Here is a 21211-nt window from a genome sequence, read left to right on the forward strand (position 1 = left end):
TACCCACGATCACTGAAATTGGGGTGGCATCACCCATGTCCCTTCTTACTGAGACACCTCCTAAGCACCTGATATGGACCCAACAAGAGCCCACCAACAAAACCTACCTGAGCCAACTATCCCAGTAGGCCTCTGCAAGAATTAGGAACAGTAAGACCCACTCAATATTTTTCACACAGGGCATATCTACTCCCCCTCTGTCTCACACACAGGGAGGGCCAGCCTTCTGCCAGTTACAGACTCTCACTCTGAAGGCATCTGGCAACTATCTCCTATCATTCAGTTCACTGCACAGGCTGTCACCCTGCGCAAGAACTACACATCAGACACATGCCGTCCCCACTACCCAATCTCCTCCAGATTGGTTAGAAAAACAAAAGAAGGAAATAGAAGAGGGTAGCACCCTCACCCTCGGGACTCCCTAAGGGGCTCCCCAAGGGTAGCTACGCTTTTATTTCCCCTGGCCCAGCCAGGAGAAGATGGAAGAGGCTGCAAGATTAACAGCAGCCTCTCTCTGGAGCCAGGATCAGGCAGGGGGTCCAACTCCTTGCAGCACTTACCAAGGACTTCAGCTGTCTCAAAAGACAGCAACCCAAAGGAGCAAGCAGCAAGCACCCAGATGCTCAGATACTCACTCCCAGGGCAGGTCTTCTTCAGTCCCCCTAGTGCTTCAGCAGTTCCCAAGGACCCAAAGGGCAACTGGGCTTTTATGCCTCCTGACCCAACCAGGAGCTGATGCAAGAGGCATCATGTTCTTAGGTATTTCAAATATAGCAAACAAGATTGGTTCAACAAACTGTATAATAATGATGCTAATCTATTTTTTTAAAATGTCATGAAGTTGCTTTGTTTGCTTCATTTAGACACTTAAATTATAGAGCAACTTGGAACTACTTCCAAAGTTGTCATTTATTTAAAAATAAGCGATGGGGGGATGAGAATGGAGAACTGCTGGTTCAACAGATCATGTTCAAACCACAAATATGAGGTGCATACTTGCCAAGCACTTGCTTTTTTGTCTCATAGGCCCTCTGCATATAGCAGGATTTTGAATGATTATGTTTTTCCACCAAAGCATAACATGGAGCATGTAAAACATGCCAAGAGGGCACACTGACCTTCTTCAAGATCTGTAGTTAACCTAATAAGGATCTTGAAGAATCTTGGACTGACTATCTGGTGCTCACATAGGCCAATTATAGTAACAAAGACAATTTGGGATATGCATAAAGACCTTTTTGGCAGACAAAAAAAATGATTTATTACTAATTGTTTCAGACCAGTTTCATAGTCTTCAGGCCACTTAATTTTGAATGGAGCAATTGACACCCCCCACACCTACCCACATACACCTGTTGTTTTTTTTTAAGAGAATTCTTTAGAATGAAGTATGGTGGTTGTATCTAGTCCAACACTTTAACCACTACACCATGCTGGCTCTTGGTCCATTGGTATTCTGGGTGCTGGCACAAACTTGTAGTGGTATACAAAATTGCACTAGGGATAGGCATTTGCTGGCAAATAGGACAGAGCCAACTGACTCTGCCCCTCTTTCTATGCATGATAGGATTGCACTTCACCCACAGGGATATTAATTTAATCATTTGGCTATAAAGGTAGATTGCACATCACAACATGCAATGAAAACCAGACATGCAAATATATGTGTTTCTGCTTTACAACATGCATTGTGGAGTACAAATCATCTGTCAGGGTCAATCCGCATATGCAGTAGCCTCATCACATCTTCTGCATCCTTACTTGCCTGCATTTATACCAAGGAAGCTGCAAATGACCTGGAAATGCATATGCACATGGTTATGTGGATTGCCACAGTTACAGCCCTTTTTGAAGCCACCTTAAGCACAGGAATCTCAGCAAATACATCCTTCTGGTTTACTATATGCTCCTTGTTAGCAACAATGAGTCATAGGGCATCCACAAAAGATGGGGAGCAGGACTGACAGTCTCACGTGTGAACTGGCCCTCACACTCATTTACTCTATTCCAGTAAGTATGCTAATTTGGATTAAACCTTCTCTGAAGTAATTCTGCTATGGAGATTAACAAGAAGTGTCTCACCCTACTTGCAGGAAAGGAAGCCAAATCAGATTAACCAGAACATACTGAGCAACTGTAGTAGATTCGTCAGGGATTGGCCACAAGCCACAAGCATCCCCCAAATTATCCCAGCGTGCAGATTGTGGCAGGCAGTGGCTGTTCTACAGGGGGGGGAGGGAAATTAAAAACAGTCTCTCTGAGAAGAAAATTCAAACTATTTTAGAGTAAGTTAGACACTTGAGGATTTCAAGATCTGTCTGATGCTCTTCTTCTTCTGAGGTCAGCCAGATGTACAGCACTAGAGGCGTCAATATACTACAGCTATGAAAGAGTGAGAAGGAGCATTGAGCTGTACATGTGTCAGGCCAACAACCCTTCAAAAACAATCAAAAGGAGGAATTAGCTCTTTACTCACCTTCTTCCCATATTCTTCCTATCCTCATTCTCTCCCTTTCCCCCAGTAGTTCTTCCCCTTATTCTCTCTTAAGGCTAAACTCTGCATGTAGCAGACTCATGTGATACAGCTTGAAGACTGCAGTGGCAGGATTGCATTTTTGACCTTTGAATCCTTACTCACACATATGCACAGAACAGTTCCCTGCACACTACATTATTCTGTTGAGTATGAGGGTTCTAAATTCACATATCATGCACGGGGTGTTCAATGGTACTGTGTCTGCCCCCTACTCTAATGATGTCCATGTACTTCCTATACACATTTGATGGAATGTCATCAAGGGGAGCTTGCACACAAGCATGTGTATGTGCATAGGCTTTTCAGCAAGATTGAGATCCTACATGAATCATAGAATAGTAGAGCTGGAAGGGGCATATAAGGCATAGAGTCTAACCCCCTGCTCAGTGATCACGTCCCTAATTAGCCCCACCATGCAGATTATCTTGTTTGTCAGAAAATCAAGGAGGCTCAATTCATGCAATATTCTCTTTGCCATTTGAGCAGAGGTGGAGGCAGGTTGCAAGGGAAAATATATGTAAATCAGGGCCCCATGCAGTCAGATGGAAGGTTTGTGTCACATATAACAAAATATGCTTGCCCTATTCTTCTTCCAAGCAATGGCAGCAGTCCAGCTGTGTGTGAATGGGCCTTAGTTTCAGGATCCATTGAGCCAGGGATCAGTTTTCAAGGGCAGCAAATTGTCCCTTCAGTGGGTCAAACTATCCAGAAGGTCTGTCCTAGGAAGCCTAACGTCAACTCCAAAGCCAGCAGCTGAAAAGCAGGAGCCAAAGGCAAGTACTGTAGAATAATTTAGGGTTGGCAGGGGGGGGGTGGCAGCCAAGAGTGAAAATCAAGACCTCAGGCCTATGATGGAGCTGGATCTGTCCTTGTGATCAGCTGATTTAGTCAGGTGATGGAATTAGTATTGAAGCCTATGTGGTACTTTTAAGGAATACAGTCTGCAAGGTTTGTAGCAGAAATACAGTCTTGATAACACAGGCAGTGGCTGTGGAACCTGGCTGCTGGCTCTCCCTGAACCTAAAAGATCCCCTCCCAAGGCACCTTACACTTAACATACTGCCCCCCATAGTTAATTAAATTCTACACATGGTAAACTGGTTGTGATCTCCCCTTCCCCCATTGGACCATTTACTTTACTCAAGAGGAGTAAATGGGGGACATTTTCATCCCATGGGATATACCAGCATTTCCCAATTAGTGGGCCACCAGATGTTGTTGGACCACAATTCCCATCTTTCCTGACCATTGGCAATGCTGGCTGAGGCTGATGGGAGTTGTGGTCCAACAACATCTGGTGGCCCACTAGTTGGGAAAAGCTGGGATATACAGTAAAATAGTAAGGAATGATTTATCATCAGAAGCCCTTGTTTTGATTTCTAGGAAGCAGTACCACATATGGAATTATTATACTAGTAGTAATTCTTTGGATCTGGGGTTATACTCCTTCTCATTCATTGCCAGATAAGAAACAGCCTCTCTCTCTCTCTCTCTCTCTCTCTCTCTCTCTCTCTCTCTCTCTCTCTCTCTCTCTCTCTCTCTCTCTCTGTGTGTGTGTGTGTGTGTGTGTGTGTGTGTGTGTGTGTGTGTGTGTGTGTGTGTGTGTGTGTGTGTGTGTGTGTGTGTGTGTGTGTGTGTGTGTGTGTGTGTGTGTGTGTGTGTGTGTGTGTGTGTGTGTGTGTGTGTGTGTGTGAGAGAGAGAGAGAGAGAGAGAGAGAGAGAGAGAGAGAGAGAGAGAGAGCGCTTATTGGAAATAGCACTATGAGTAAGACAGTTATATAGAACATGGTGGCCAAGGCATGACGTGAAGAAATCCTCAGCCAGGCTGTGGCTGTAAACACACTAGTTACCAGATCAAAGCATTTCCATTAGCCACACCTGGAGGGGGAATGGGTTGATCTGCCGATCATTTGCAAAATCTCTTGAAGCTGAAAAAAAAACCCTACTTGAGCTGATCCCACCAGATTTTACAGTAAAAAGGGGGCAAGGTTTGATTAGCATACTATTCCCCTGTTTTCAGAAGAGAGAGGTGGAGATGCACTGGAACTGGCAGATCAGTGAGTGTGTTTCTACCCTGTGATGTGACTGCTGGGTATATTTGCTTGCTGTAAGGCAGAAGACTAGGGTGGTGAGACTAGAGTGATACTGTAGGAGAAATTGGTGATTCAGGGTAAGCCTTTGACAGTTCAACATGCAAAATCCTCTTAGCCCAGCTCATCTCAGACAGCAATAGAAATTATCTATTAAACCCACGTGTGTGATTCATTTGACTCTTGTTCGGGAAAACACTGCCTGATCCACTAACCTCAGTTAAAGGAGAGAACCTGGATTTGAGCCAGGGGGACTAAACAGGCTTAAATCCAGCTGCTGTAGATTTCCTGCAATTTGGATCCAGCAATTTCCATGCAGGTTCGAAAAAATCAACTAATGTTTAAAGCTCTTCTGGGAGAACAATTCTTTTTTGCACACACCAAGTTATCAGTCTAGGCATTATCTTATCCCTTTAGCAGGGTTGGGGGGAAAAGATAAAGATGACATGATGATGTGGGAAATGATTTGTTTGGCAAGTTCCTCTAACAGAAAACTAAGCTGCAATGTGTCAAAAAGCCTCTGTGGTGCTACGTTGGAACCATGAGCAAACTATGATATTCCTCTGAATGTACCTTTTGCAAGATCTGATCATCATCTCCTAAAGTTCATTTTGCTATGAATCCAGGGCAGTGCATTTGATGCTGATAGCCACTTGCCACTGCCTTTATTTGTAAAATAAAGCTGTAAATTATGAGAAATTCTAAACATTAATTGTAGGAGGGAGATTGTATTCCAAGCTTTCAATTGCAAGAAGCTATTCATTAAATGGTTCAGGACTGATTATAGGAATATCAATAAGTTGGGAGGGGAGTTGATGTGCTTAAGAGCAACAACGATGTTTAGATTTTTTTGTCACAGATCCTTCGAAGATACATTGGCAGGTTGTATGCAGAAAGATTTCAGTTTTGGGGGGGAGAAAATTCCTCAGTCATGACTCTGACTCTGACCCAGTTTCATCTGCACTTGCTTCATAGCAGTAAAGAAACATGCCTGCAATTACAAAGGTGTTAATTTAAGCATTGTGTGCACCTTTTTAATTAGATTGGCATGAACATTTCCCACTCTAGTGTGTGCTGTAATTGGAACAAACTGCAACACCTACTCCTAAAAACCGGCCTTCTTCATTGATATTGCATGTCACCTCCATTTAAAATTCCCTAGTCACACTTCTGTCTCCCAAGCTGCCTTTGAAGGCAAATTTGTGTGTTTTAAGGACAATTCAAGCATATTGTAAGCACAGCAGGAGACTGTAAACAATCGGAAAGTGAACAGGAGCAGTCTTTGGCATGCTTGTGTGGGCAAAGCCGAGAGAGAGAGAGAGAGAGAGTTGTCATTTAATAAGGGTCTTCATAGCAAGAATGATTCAGCATTTCTAACAATATGATATTAAGATACAATATATGAAACCGTGTCCAGTGCTTCACTATTATAACAGCTTCTAGATCAGAGTAGTGCAGTGCTGATGTCTATTATTATTATTATCATCATCATCACAGTAGTGTGGCTATTCATTTTTCTCTTCATTTTTTATATATTATAAAGGTCTATTGAGGTGTTAATACCCATGTGTAGAAACAATGTGGAAGCAGAGTGCAGGGCCACATTGGCTATTCTGTTTCCCAAAATTGTGCAGTTTGCTGTCCCCACCCTGAAGTAGGTTAGAGCTGGTGGGACAGGTGATATCAGGGGTGGAGCAGAGGTAGCCAGTGTAGCCCTGCACCCTGCTCATGCTTTCCCCCCTGTGTATGTGTGAGGACTCCTGAATAGGGCCAATAATACAGCTATTGTGGGATGCGCCTGTGGGAGATCCAGAGCAGAAGTCTTCACAACAGTTACTAAGGTCCTGTGCTGTGATTATATTACTTGCCCACAGGACTATATGGAACAGTTTGGAACTAAGGATCCCAGTGCTGGCTGATATCCATTGAGACTGGTGGGGCATAAGGCAAGAGGTCAACAGTAGGTGGAGCCATAGCCAATAACAGCTGGAGCCTACTAATTCTAGTGTTGTCCCCATCCTTCTTCCTGCTGAGTTTTACAATGGCAACACTGAGATTCAAGGAGGAGGAAGCGGACAGCCAGTGCCACCTTTTGGACTAGTTGTAAGTAACACGACAGGCAGGTGGGGGCTGGCTAGGGCAGACTGAGACAAGTGAGGCAGTGCCTAGTTTTCCTCAATAGCTCAGCCTCCATTGAAGGATCTCTGCTATCATTTTCTCTCGCAGATGCTCTGAGACTTACCAGAGGAGTCAGTGATTAAAAGGACACAACTGAGAGCTTTTCACCTCTGGTCTCTTGGTAGGTTCTCTATTTTGATGCCTCAGGATAAAATCTGACAGCTATTTTGTTAAGACAGAATCCCTCAAAGGGTGTATTCTGTCAAGTGTGGAACAACTGCATTTGAGAAGCAAATATAAGAGTCCAAGCACTCCTCTCTGCAAGTACTGCTCAGTTTCAGCTGCGAGGAACATATTTCTCAAATATTAGTAAGGGAAAGATGTGTAGATGTTATAGATGTTTACTAATTTATTAGTATTGGCAAAAAATTGTCAGTTACTTACCAGGTATTGGAAAAGAAAGTAGCAGCTCCTTATAACATATAAATTAACAGATATTCAGGTCTGGGAAAACTCTGTTTGAAGATCTTAAGAATATACAAACGCTATTGCTTATAGCCAAAGGCCCACATAGTCCAGCATCTTGTTCTCACAGTAGCCAACCAGATGCCTGTGGGAAGCCAGCAAGGAGGACCGGAATGCAACAGCTGGAACAGTGGAGACAGAACAAAGGTAAATTTGTTAAGAAATTGTCATTCTTTATTACTTTATTATTGGAATGATAAGTTTGGTGCGACCTCATTCTGTGTTTACGTTGGCTTTTTATCTAAATCACAGTACATCATAGAAATGTTTTGTTGATTTGTTTAAATGTAAATATCAATTGTTTAAATGTTTAAATGTATGGCAATATAATGAATTAGTGTTTTCTCTTTTAAAATAAATAAATAAATAAATAAATAGATAAAAGCCATCCCTAACCAGGCAACAAGGCTTGCAAGTTGATGGTGTCCCAGTCCTGTCATAACAAATTCCTGGTGATCAGTGGGGCTTTCACCACAGACTGTCCCAATGGCTTCTGCCTTCCAAGCTTGCTGAAGGAAATGATGTTGGCTTTCAGCTTTTGCCATTCCTCAGAGGAACATGCCAGATGAGAAGTATCATGAACTTATTACAAACTTTGTTGCTTATAGCCAAAGACCGCCAGGATCTGTAGGGTGACACCCATGCATAAAAAAAAAAAAGCATCACAAAGAGAGGACCTTAATTTGCACAAAATTTGCATATCCTGATTGATATGTACAGATGCTAATTTGACAATCATTAATATAATTTAAGTAGAAAGACATCTCAATAAAATCTGAAAGACTGTGACCAGGTGACCTTTGTGACTGCCTAGTCTCCTGCCCAGTTGTTAAGAGTTGATAAGCAACTTCAGGGCACCTGGTCTCCCTTCTTATGGTTCTTTACCTTTAAGCTGGACTTGGAGCAGATGTTTCTTCAACTAGAGGACTGTCCTTTGTAAAGTAGGGTGCAAGGCTGTGCTACACCTGAGTCACATTTCATAGTCTCTACTCTAATGACTTTTTTATGTATTTGTTTCTAGGAAAGAAAATTCCTACTGTCAGCACTATTGTTTCTTCTCCGACCATGGCAGCATTACAAAAAGGGATGCCTTCAGGAAGCACAAAGAATGGGACAGATTTCCTGATTACTGAGCAGATTTCCTGATGATGGTGGCAAGATGTATTTTATAAATACATAATGCATAATGATGATGGTGGCAAGATGTATTTTATAAATACATAGTGCATAACTCTATACATTTCTAAAGTTGTGTGTATACATATAAATTTAGCATATGCAAATGTTATGCAAAACTGTACCCTCTTTTTTGTTTTGTCTTTTGGCAATGTGTAACTGATCACACTTCAGCCAGCTGAGAGATACTGTTAAGTTTACTGTACACTGCTTAGAGACTATTGTAATTAAGTGGTCTATAAACTGTTGAAATGAATGAATAAATAAACCAGAAAATGATGTTTTGCTCCACCTTTGTCTCTGGTCTTACTCATAATTCCGAAGGACTCATAACCAAATTCTTTGCTACTATTGTACAGTAGCTTCCATTTGCAAAGCAGCTATAACAGTGGAGCAGTAGACATGTTACAATTTGATTAGCATATCCTTTTAAATGACTAATCACTTCAGTGATTCATGGGAATTCAACCTGGAACATCTTTGGTTTTAGCTTAGTACTAATGCACCATGTATCTAGTAGCTTAATAAATTAAATTACAGGTGTGATTTTAAAAAAAAAAAATAACAGCACAAACTGAATTTTAAAAAATGAATTAAATGGCAGAAATGTATTTCTGTAGCTTAGATGGCTTAAATGACAACTCCTTTTCTGTATAAAATAAATATTAGGTTTGAGAGAGGGTTAGTTTCACTTCCTCCTTCATGGAGAGGATCTGGTATACATCTTATCTCTAATCTTCCTGGTTCGTGGATAGGGGATTCCAAAAAATACAATTCTAATTTGTCTTGTACTTGAGCTAATATGATACACATCACATTCACAGTGAAAATGACTATTCCATTATTTGAATTTAACAGCTAGGGTGAACAGGAATGCTTCTTCATATTAAATCACCTTCAGCTTTTTTTTTTTTAAACCACCTGGATAGATTCAAGAAGCAAAGTGGAAGGACCAGAGAAAAATATGAATTAATGAGTACCACATTTCTGCAATACCATGTTTTTGACTACTATAGGCCTATAAATAAACATGCTGTGTGCATACTTGGCACCCTCCAACTGAGTAACGTTAACATAAGTAGACACAGATTTCTAAGACTTTTTATATAAAATGTGGTTAGTTCCCGCTTTCTGAGTTATGTTAATGAACGCCAGAGAGACTATAGGGTGCATTTTAACTTTTTGTTTACCCCATCAGATCCATGCTGGGAGAGCTGTAAGTGCTGTTCCCATGGCAAAGCTATTGCCTCATGTAGTTAAAAGGTCCAGGATTGAACAATTAATCACATTTTTAAAAATTATTTGCTTTCACGCATTGAACACCATACACCTTTGTTATATTTAATAGCTTCAGCATGAAAGCAATGCACTAGCCACAAAAACACTATAATGGCATATCTTTAGCCACAATAAATTGCTACATTTTTTAATATGTTTGGGCTATAACAGAGTCTTGAATATCCCAGCCCAACTGGCTCTCTTTCATGCTATTTGTGCTACATATGAATATTGTTAATGCAAGAGAAAATGTGGAAGAAAAACCAAATGTCTACCATTCTGTTAACATCTGTAGTCTTCATCTTGGTGATTCGACTTGTAAGATGCAAGTTGTATATCTGTAATTGCATGTCATTGGATGTGGAATGACATTCTGACTTGTGTTATCTTTGTGCATGCTTTATATTTTAATTTTTGTTTTAAATCAAATGTATACTATTTATTATGTTTGTGGACAGTACTGCCTTTTAACGGAACATTCTTAAAGTGGTTACAGAATAAAACTGGTCAACGACAACACCCTAAAGCAGGGGTGGGGGAACCTGTGGTCCTCCAGATGTTGTTGAACTCCAGTTCATCAGCCCCAGCCAGCATGGCCAGGGGTCAGTGATGATGAGAGTTGTCCAGCAACATCTGAAGGGTCAAAGGTTTTCCACCGCTGTCCTAAAACATCTTCACTCTAAAGTTTTCACTACAGCTTATCTTCGGCTCTCTTTCTGGGACAGGAAGTCTGAAATACCTCAGTGGGCAGATGTAGAATTCTCAGTAGAAGGCCAGGCCTGAGTAACACAAGTGGTTAGCCAAAGCAGATTTTACATTTTTATTATAGTTGGATTCAGAGCTTGGGAAAGTTACTTTTTTAAACTACAACTCCTATCAGCCCCAGCCAGCATGGCCACTGGATTGGGCTGAAGGGAGTTGTAGTCCAAAAGAGTAACTTTTCCAAGCTCTGGTTGGATTTACAAGTTTAAGCCTCCCACATTAAATTGCCCTTCTGTTTTACTGTTTGTTTTCCCTGTTCCATCCAATCTGACCTTATCATTAGGTAGAGTGAGGGGGCCGCCTCAGATGGCAGGTCTTGGTGTGCCATCCAGCCTACCCTATCCTCTCTTAGCTAGCCAACTTTTCTCAGATGAGGTGGAGGATACTGTCCCATAACCAGTGCTGAAGTGAGATTCAGTTGGATTCTGTACATGGAATGTGTGTGTGTGGGGAGGGGGATATATTTGCCTTAGCCTCAGGCAGCAAGATCTCTTGGGCTGCCCCTGGCTATACCTGTCCAGTTGTTACTCCATTATCCCCATCTATGATAACACAAATTCAGCTGGTTCAGAATTCCACATCTTTCCGATCTCCATATATTTATGTAATTTTTGGGTGCCTTTTACTGTTCTCAACCACATGTATCTTCACAGCTTTATTTCTGTTTCCTGTAAAAATTCACCGTGCTCCCACTTGTCGTCATTTCTTCATAAATTTCTATTTTTAATATGTTAAAAAATAAATCTGTTCTGTCTCATCGAGTATGGGAGTGGGCACACAGAACTTTAGCTATAGACTGCAAATTAACACAATCATTGTCAAGTATCTCACAGTCATAGGCCCAATACAGTATGGCCTGACATTTTACTGGTCGTTCAGTATAATTCTATTACAATGAAGAAGATTTCAGGCACTTCTGAGAACTCATGTGTTCTTTCTGAGCAATTTCATCACATGCATTTTCAGTGTTTCTGAATCTGCTGGTCAATTTTAATGGTATTTTGTTTAGAAAATACATACATTTTGGTTACTAAAATGTAGAGCTGTCAGCATTTTCACAACCAAGAGAGATGGAAATTATATGAACTCCATTTAAACTTCCCAAAGGACTACATGCCCATTGCCAAGTCCAGTTATGGGGCTTTTTAAAAAAAAAAAAATACTATCATTACATCCCTGAATTATGAGATTTTTATCACATGATAGGCCAATGGATTCATCAGCTAAATCAATCTGGCAAAGCTTTTGTGAAAAGAAAGGTATTTTCCATCTTTTACTTTGGAGAAGAACAAGCAACTGGGACGGTGGTAGCTTTTAGTGTTTTATTCTATTTTAGTGTTTTATTTATTTAAAATGTTTATCCACTTCTATCATGTCACCTCTTACTTGTCTTTTTTCTAAGGTAAAAAGCCCTAATGCTGCAACCTTTCGTTATAGATGAGTAGCTTCATCCCCTTGATCATTCTTGGTTGTGAACCTTTTTCAACTCTACAATGTCCTTTTTGATGTGAGGCAACCAAAACTGTACACAGTATTTGAAATGCGGCCATATCATAGATTTGTATAATGTCATTATGACATTGGCAGTTTTATTTTCAGTGCCTTTCCTAATGATATCTAGCATGGAATTTGCTGCACACTGGGTCAACATCTTCATCAAGGTACCTACTACAATCCCGAGGTCTCATTGCTGGCCAAGCCACCACCAATTCAGATGTATATGTGAAATTAAGATTTTTGCTCCAATATACCTAACTTTACACTTATTTATGTGAAATTGCATTTTCAGTTTTACTGCCTATTTACTCAGTTTGGAGAGGTACTTTTGGAGCTCTTTGCTATACCTTTTTATTTTAACCATGAACAATTTAGTATCATCAGCAAACTTGGCCACCTTACTGCCCACCCCTAACTCTAGATTGTTTATGAACAAATTAAAAGACACAAGTCTCAATACCGATCCTTGGGGGACTCCACTTTCTACATCCCTCCAAGGGGAGGACTGTCCATCTATTCTTACTCTCTGCTTCCTGTTACTTAACCAGTTCCTGATTTATAAGAGGACCTTTCCTCTTATTCCATGACTACTAAGTCATTGGTGAGGTTCTTTGTCAAAAGCTTGTTGAATATCCAAATACACTACGTCAACTGGATCACTTATCTCAAGATGAACTGTAATAGGTTAGTGAGACAGGACTGCAGAAGCCATGCTGGTTCTGTTCCAGCAAGGCTTGTTCTATATGTTTGGTTAGTTTATCTTTAACAATACTTTCCACCAGTTTTCTCAGGACAGAAGTGCTAGCTGGCCTACAATTTTCCCCCGGCATCCCTTTTTAAAAATTGTCAAGTGGAAATAGGCCACTTTCCAGTCCTCAAGTATGGAGCCAGATCTTAGGGACAGGTTACATATTTTTGTTAGAAGACCATCAATTTCACGTTTGAGTTCTTTGTCTATTAAGCCTAGAACTTTGTCTCTTGTCACCACTGTTGCTTCAGTTCCTCAGACTCCCTTCCTGCAAAAGTTAGTTCAGGAACAGGGATCTGCCCTCTGTCCTCCAGTGTGAAGACAGATACAACAAATTTATTCAGCTTCTCTGCAATTTCTTTATCCTGCTTTAGCACACCTTTGACTCCCTTGTAATCAGTAGTGTAGTGGCAAGTTCAGAAGTGCAGGGTCCCTTCAAGATAGTCACAGCCACACCCTCCCTTTTTTTGCTGCTGGATTGAGAATGAGATCCTTGTTAATTCCTTCTCCCACACCAACAGACGTCCCTAGGAGCCAATAAGCACAAAAGAGGAGAGTGTTAGCTACTGAAAAGAGTATTCTCAGTGGCTGGCTCACCTCCTTTCACTCTGATTGGCTCCAATCAGTAGGAAAGGACAAGAAAGCATGTTAGAAGACTCTTCGCAGTGGCTAAAACACTCCACTTTCATGCTGATTGGCTCATAGGATGCTGGAGACATAGGGACACTGCTGGGACACTGCTCCCAAAACGTAAGGGGTCTAAGACCTCCTGAGACCCTGGACTACTACACCACTGCTTGTAATCCAAGGGTCCAACCATCTCCCTAGATGGTCTCCTGATACTAATGTATTTAAATCATGTTTTGGTTTTGGTATTTATGTTTTTAGCAACGTGTTCCTCAAATTATTTTTTAGCTTCCCTTAGTATCTGCTTACATTTCTTTTGGCAAAGTTTGATTCTCCTTATTTGGACAAGACTTTTTTTTTTTTGAAGGAAGCCTTCTTGGTTGCTTTCACACATGGGGCTGATTACGTTAGTTTAACGGAGTAAAAAGGTAGCGCTTCTGTCCCAATTTCTAAAATCCTTTTCACACTGCAGTACCTTTTGCGTTAAGGAACAGCATCTTTTTTAGCTATATCAACATTTTGCACAACTGTCTTTCACACAGTCTGTTTTCGTCTCTCACCCATTATACAGATATGCACTGTTCCCCACTGTGTAGGAGGTCTAAGATCTCGTCCTGTCACCATGCAAGCCCTCTCCCTTTAGGATCTGACTTTTTAAATTGTTTTAGTTGTATCAAGACAGGGGTGCGTGGGGAAAATGCTGCTGCTATCTGCGCCGATGCCGGAATACTGGTACAATGTTGGTCAGGCCAAAAAAACAACAACAACCTGCACGACTAAAGGGCAGGAACTCACTGCATGCTGGGATGCCTGTCACATGAGAGGCTGCAGCTAGCAAAAAGCGCCTGCAATCTTCCGGGTTCCCAGCCTTGCTAACGGATTATTTCTGGTATCATTTATCACAGAAATTTGCGCTAAATTTCCACTACATTCCACTAGCATTCTGCAGTTAGCTTGTGCCTCTTGTGAAAGATCAAATATAATGCGCAAATTACCAGGTAAGAAATTGTCAGAATAACGGGATAAAGTGCAGTGTGAAAGCAGCCCTTGCCTCCAATAATGTCTTTGACTCTGCTTCTTAACGATGCTGGCATCCTCTTGGCCCTAGCGGTACCTTTCCTCATCTATGGTATACACTCCTATTAAGCTTCTAATATTGTATTTTTAAACAACTCCCAAGCATTTTGGAGTACTGTGACCCTCTTGATCTTGCTGTTCAGCTTCCTTTGTACCAAACCCCTCATTTGGAGAAGTTTCCTCTTTTGAAGTCAAATGTGACTGTGCTGGATTTTCTTGGCAATTGGCCATTTACATGTATGTTTACTTTAATAGCACTATGGTCACTGCTCCAATCGGTTTGACAACACTTACATTTCAATTTAAGATTAAGCCCAGGATTGCTGCCCCTCTGGCTGGTTCCATGACCAACAGTTGTAGGGCACAGTCATTTCGGTTATCTAGAAAATTTACCTCTTTGTCATGACTGGAACACCTCTGTAGCTAGTCTATGTCACGGTAGTTGAAGTCACCCATTACTACAACATTTCCTAGTTTGGATGCTTCCTAAATTTCATTCTTCATCTCAAGATCTCCTTGAGCATTTTGATCAGGGAGACGATAGCCAGGGGTGTAGCGACAGAGGGAAATGAGGGCATTGCTCCCCCAAATGATAATTCTGTCCCCTCAATGCAATTTTCCTTCAGTCCCCAAATTTCTAGCATTGCAGTAACTTAAAACTTCAGTTGAGCTTTTAGAAATACAGTGTAGGCATCCAAAGAGAGGAGCAGGGAATAATTACCAAGGGAATGTGAACATAATGTTGTATTCTGTTGAAGTTTAAGAAGTTTGTCTTGAGCAGGGCCCAGTAGTTGAGCAGAGGAGCTGGGAGGAGAGGGAAAAGGGGCAGGAGGGATTAGGCCAAGAATGTGACTGGATGTGATCAATAAACTTCTCCTCAAGAATCCACAGTATCTTTGTTTCATAGATAAAAGGGGGTAGATACCAAACACAGCAAATATAAGAGTTAAAAGTGTGAATAAAGTGAACGCAAATCTTATTTATTTATTTATTTACTTTTATATGCCACCCTTCTCCCAGTAGGAGCCCAGTGCAGCATCTTAATGGATGGGGAAGGGAGTTGGAAAACCTAAGGGTTTGAAATTGGAGGAAGGCAAGGCTGGAAGGACAGTATTGTGATGCACTGAACAGCATCTTCCCCATTGTTTTCAATTTAATGATTTCCCCACTAAAATCTAGGGTTTGGGGGTGCATGTCTGGTGGTGAATTTTTCTGTCTAGTGGGTAGTGGGAAATCTAGTGGATGTCAAACATTTTATGGTCAGTATCTGGCAGTTTTTACAAATACTTCAATTTCATTTTTCCCCTCTGCTATTATGTATTTCATGAAACTGTCTAGCCAAAATCCAACCTTTTAAAAAAAATTCTACTTTCAGATATTTTCTTGTATTTTTCATTGTTTGCGTTTCTGTTCCTATGTATAGTCTCTAAAGTGCTACTTGACTATTGTTTCATTTCTGCTGTAAGCCATGGCTAGTTGGCTACCCCTTTGATTGAAAGGATACAAGAGTAATTTACCCAACACAACACAATGAGCCAGTGACAGAGAGGATTTTTAAGTCAAGTCTCCAGATCCTCTGATGTGCTTTTTTAAAAAAAGGGGTATAAAGACAAGGAGGTTCTTGGCAATTGGCTGACTGAGAAGGAAAATGTACAGGCAATATTCTACCCAATCAAAGTGTGATGCAGCCTAAGCACTAAAGGACGTTGAGCCCAATGTCCTGTAGGACCCTGCAGAGAGTTGCACTGCGGAACGGAGAGTATTGAGCGAGCTTATGTGTGTGTGTTTGAATCTTTGCTAAGATTCTACCTTCCCTGCAAATTAGTCAGACAGAGACTTTAAGCTTTAAAATAAGAAATAACTACTTTGTTCTGGAAGTACATGTTTGATAGGAAAGAGTCCTATATGTAGCTAACTAGCTAAGTTGAAGCAACGAGCACTGAGCCCAGTACTCGCCCTCATGCTGGTGGAGAGGGAGAGACAAAGGAAAGATGTCTGCTCCCCTCTTGAGAAAAAGAAGAAGAATGGGAAGGAGGGAAGGAACTGGGATCAACATCCTTTGCATATCGATCTAGCAGGAAGGGAAGAGACAGCAGGAGATCAAAGAGATAGGTATAGCCTAGCAACCAAGAGGTCTCCTTTCTAGCTACCCTTTTTAGCCCCATGCAGCCTCAACCCACAAGTTGGAGTTGAACCCCATATATTCCAACAAGCACCACCAAAGGAGATGTGATTATTAGGAACGATAAGCCTCAGAAATAAATGGCCTGAGCATGCACAGAGTGCACCTGCCTCACCAATGAGGAACCTCTGTTTGTATTTAAGAAGGTGATTCTACAACAGGTATCCTTTGTATAAACAGTAATCATCATAGGAAGAGCCTGCTGGATAAGGCAAAGGCCCACCTAGTCCAGTATCCTGTTCTCAGAGTCACCAACCAAACACACACACCACAGAGAGAGAGAGAGAGAGAGAGAGAGAGAGAGAGAGCATTTTTTAAACCTAAAAAAGTCAGGAATGCAAAACCTCCATACTTCTCTCAGATCTAAAAGACACACACACACACATATTTATATCTGCAGTTCCAAACTTAAATACAGCACACCAATGGTTGCTAGTACTTTTAAATTCTATTATCCACCTTGTTAAGCAATTCCTCATAACAGTGTTTCAGAATAATGCAAAAATGTTATCAAACATGGTATCTATTGGGTTAAGGTAAGATTTTGGAGGATTTGGGGTGTGGGGATGGAGAGAAAAAAAATTCTTGTTGGCAACACTGATATCCCCCTCCCTTGTAGTGCTCAGGCAGCATCTGTAGGTGGTGGGTCTTATGTGCATCTGGGGTGTGCCTTAGGGTTGCCAGGTCCATGGCCTGAGACTGATCCTGTATTTTTAGGAGAAGAGAAAGTCAGCCAAGTGCAGGTGTTCTTGCAACTCTGTAATGGGAAAAACCACAAGGTGGAATTCTCCCTCCCCGCTCCACAACTTTTAAAGATACAGAAGACCTCTTGGAGGCTGGGCCTGGCAACCAAGAGGTCTTCTGTATCTTTAAAAGATGTGCAAGGGGAAGGGAGAATTCCACCTTGTGGTTTTTCTCATTACAGAGTTGCAAGAACAGCTGCACTTGGCTGACTTTGTCTTCTCCTTAGGGTTGCCAGGTCAGAAGCATCCCAAAACCTGAGATTTTAGGGGCGGGCCCAAGTGATGTCATGGGGTGGGCCCGAGTGAGGTCACCGGGCGGGCCTGAGTGATGTGATTAATCATGATACATTAAGCATCAATCACAGTAGCTTGGAGCGAGCGTACAATTAAAAACAAATCTGACTGAAAATTAAGCTAGACATCTTAGCTAAAAGATGGAGCCTGGGTAGGGAACATTTAATCTAGCCTACTTGCTTTCGGCAAGAAGAGATTGAGTGCCTTCAGACCAGGCCAGTCACCAGAAGGCCACTGTAGGAAGAAAGGAGCCTAGTGTTGTGGAGATGTTAGATGGGAGCATTCGAGAGTAAAGATGGATGCCCCTGAAGGCTGCAATTCTAAACACATGTACTAAGGGACTAAGCCCCCATAGAACTCAACAGGACTTACTTCTGAGTAGATATAGTTTGGATTGTGCTGTTGGTAAAGCTTGACTAGGGATCCTCTGCAAAGACATCCATATCCAAGCAGGGTTGGCAACCCCCTGCCTGGAATGCCCTGCCCTTATCTTTTAATGTGGCTGCTCCAAACTTCTTTACAGATTTGACCCTTCACTTCAGAAAGAGGTTTGAGAAATGAGTAAGAGTAAGAAGATTCTCTACCCTTTCTGTCTGCATAGATGCCCTCATCCTCCCCCTGCGCCCAGCAGAAGCTCTGGGCCAGGCAGGATGCAATGGCATCTCATAGAGGACACCCTCCCCTTTCATGGGATATATGATTTGTCCTGGCCCAGAGCAGATTTTGGGGTGGGCACCCCCAGTTACTTATTTTTTCCTGTATGTTTTGGTCTTCTTTGATTTTGCATAGATGCCCTCCTCCGTGTCCTGCACCCAGCAGAAGCTCTGGGCCAGGCGGGATGCAGTGGCATCTCGTAGAGGACACCCTCCCCTTTCCTGGGGTATATGATTTGTCCTGGCCCAGAGCAGAGTTAGAATTGACTTGAAGGCAGTCCTTTTATATTTCAACAGTTCAGATCATTATGTAGAATGACTCAGACAATATACATTTACTTTCTAGTCACTATTATTTAGTTTACATAACTATTTTGCATGTGGAAAATACTGTATTTAAATTTATTTGCTTTTTTGTAAACTTCACAAATCATAGTTCCTAATTAAAATGCATAAATTGGGGGGTTGTTTTTTTGTCATTACCTATGAAAACTTCTGCCCCAGAAACCTCTTTTGTAGTGACCAATGCCCCTACCCTTCTGCCCCCTCCATTTTTGTCTCTGCCCCTGCCATAATATAAAAAAATATGAAAAGATAATATGAAATAATATGAAATAATATCTTTTCCTGAGCTTTGTGAAGTAGGACCTGGTTGTGAGCCACCTTGAGCATAGATTGCTATGGAAAACAGAGCTTGGAAGATTACTTTTAAAAAGTAATAGATTACAGTTACAATTGCATGGCCCAAAAAGTAGTAATTACTGTTGCAATTGCTCTGAAAGTAACTGATTACTTTACTTTTCCTCCAAAGTAATCACTACAATTACATTTCTGTTACTTTTTTAAAAAAACGCCTACAAGGTGCTGGCCTTGGCTGCTGCACATCTAAGTAGCCTAAAACAACATTAAAAATAAACACACACATACAGAGGTAGTAAAATGATTCTTTTTATCCATAAGATAGCAGTGGTAGTCTCTCTGCTGGTAAGGGTGGTGGGGAGGGAGGCAGAGGCCACTAATCAGATCTTTGCATGTCAAACCAAGTGCAACACACACACTCACTCAGCCAGCAAGCATAATCTCTCTCACTTAACCACCTCCTGGATGCTGCTTTGCCACCAACTAAGGGACACTCACCTAAGTAAACATTTTCCCATGAGATGCAAAAAATTTAAAATACTGCAAATGCAGCACAGTAGCCAGAGAGGGTGATGGAGGCCACTTTGTGTGCCAAGTGCAAACACAGCGAGCGAGCGAGCGAGCGAGTGAGCGCACACACACACGTAGTCATCTTTCACATCCACAGTTCTTTATCTCCATTCTGCTGCTGCCTCCTTCTGCTCCTTTATCCATGTTCTGGCCCACTGGCTCCTTTCTCCCTCCACTCCATTCTTCTCCACCACCACCCATTGTTTTCTCCACTCTACCCCTGTCTCGCTCTCCACCTCCTCTCTCGTCGCCTCCTACCCACCCACAGAGCATGAAGGAAGAGCAACACTGCACAGAAGCCCAGTTTGAGGCGCATGATTTTCATCCACAAATCAAAGGAGCAGAAGGCTTCCCCTGCTTCCACCCCCCTCCAAGTAATGCCCAAAAGTAATGCTGGAAACATTACAATTACTTCACAAAAGTAATAAAATTACTCCTAGCTTTATTACAATCAAAATGTAAAGGAATTACCCACTCGTTCCTCAAAAAGGTAATGAATTATAAGTAATTCATTACTTGTAACTAATTACTTCCAAGCTTTGATGGAAAGGCAGCATACAAATAAACAGTGATGATGATGATGATGCCAATGAAAATTGTCTTGTTACACACCTGACAATAGGATGTCCCCAGTACTAAATTACTCTTGGGACCTGGTATCACCACCCACACCCTACGTGTCAAGAGCCTGATATGCCTGTTCTGACAATATGGGAAACGGACCTTTAGTGTGGCGGCACCTACCCTGTGGAATTCCCTCCCTTTGAATATTAGGCAGGAGCCATCTCTGCTATCTTTCTGCGCCTTTTGATGACTTTCCTCTTTCAACAAGCCTTTTAAGTTGAGACCTGTCCCAGTCTGCATCTGTGTCAGAATTGTTTAATATGTTGTTTAATAATGTTTTTAACCCTTTTTTAAAGTTGTTTTTTTAAAAAATGTTTTCAATGCTGTTTTGTTTTAAGGTATTTTAAGATCTGTTTTTATGATGTTTTAAAGTGTTTTAGTGCTTTGTTTGCCACCCTGGGCTCCTGCTGGGAGGAAGGGCGGGAGGCAAATTAATTAATTAAATAAATAAAAAAAACAATTCTGTGGAGACTGACTCTTTTGGGATTTCTAGCTTGCTGGATTCAATGCACTTTTTCATTTACAGAGCAACACCACCTTCAGTACATCCTTCCTGTCCTTCCAATACAGTTTATATCCAGAGATAACTGCGTCCCACTGTTTTTCTCCATTCCACCAGCTTTCCTTTATGTTCACTATATCAATGCTGTCTCCTAAGACCAAGCATTCCAGTTTTCCCATCTTGTCTCAGAGGCTTTTATCACCTGTAAGCACCTGTATGAAGTGTTAAACAAATATTGCATGGTCACTTTAAGGGATATTTGGGGAATATCCCATGTACCTGTTTACCATAATGTAACTTCCTAATGGGTGGGGTTTAGTTACCTGACTTCCTTCTCCTTTGTCCTGGGGGATTTTTGAATATCCTCCATTCTCTTGCTGATCTTCCTACCTTTGAGATGGGCCGCATGGCAGATGCTCTCTCTCTAAGAGCATCCATTACCAACACCAAGATGAACTGAGACCTATATTTTCTTTCTTCCAAGCTAAAGCCTATGTTCTTCTAAACATATGAAGATTGTAAGTAAACATTATTTTTCTTTTACCTAAAGGATTGTGTCTGTTGTTATTT

General features: G+C 41.4%; 1 long non-coding RNA gene across 1 annotated transcript; it reads left to right on the top strand.

The window, feature by feature from the left end:
* The first annotated feature begins 6670 nt into the window (after positions 1-6670).
* On the top strand, positions 6671-7413 carry LOC133363907 (uncharacterized). The gene is made up of 3 exons (XR_009757791.1): positions 6671-6729; positions 6853-6925; positions 7340-7413. It is a non-coding gene; the product is annotated as an uncharacterized LOC133363907 (long non-coding RNA).
* The last annotated feature ends 13798 nt before the right edge of the window (positions 7414-21211 follow it).

Source organism: Rhineura floridana, chromosome 9 (assembly GCF_030035675.1).
Source record: "Rhineura floridana isolate rRhiFlo1 chromosome 9, rRhiFlo1.hap2, whole genome shotgun sequence".
Taxonomy (NCBI): Eukaryota; Metazoa; Chordata; class Lepidosauria; order Squamata; family Rhineuridae; genus Rhineura; species Rhineura floridana.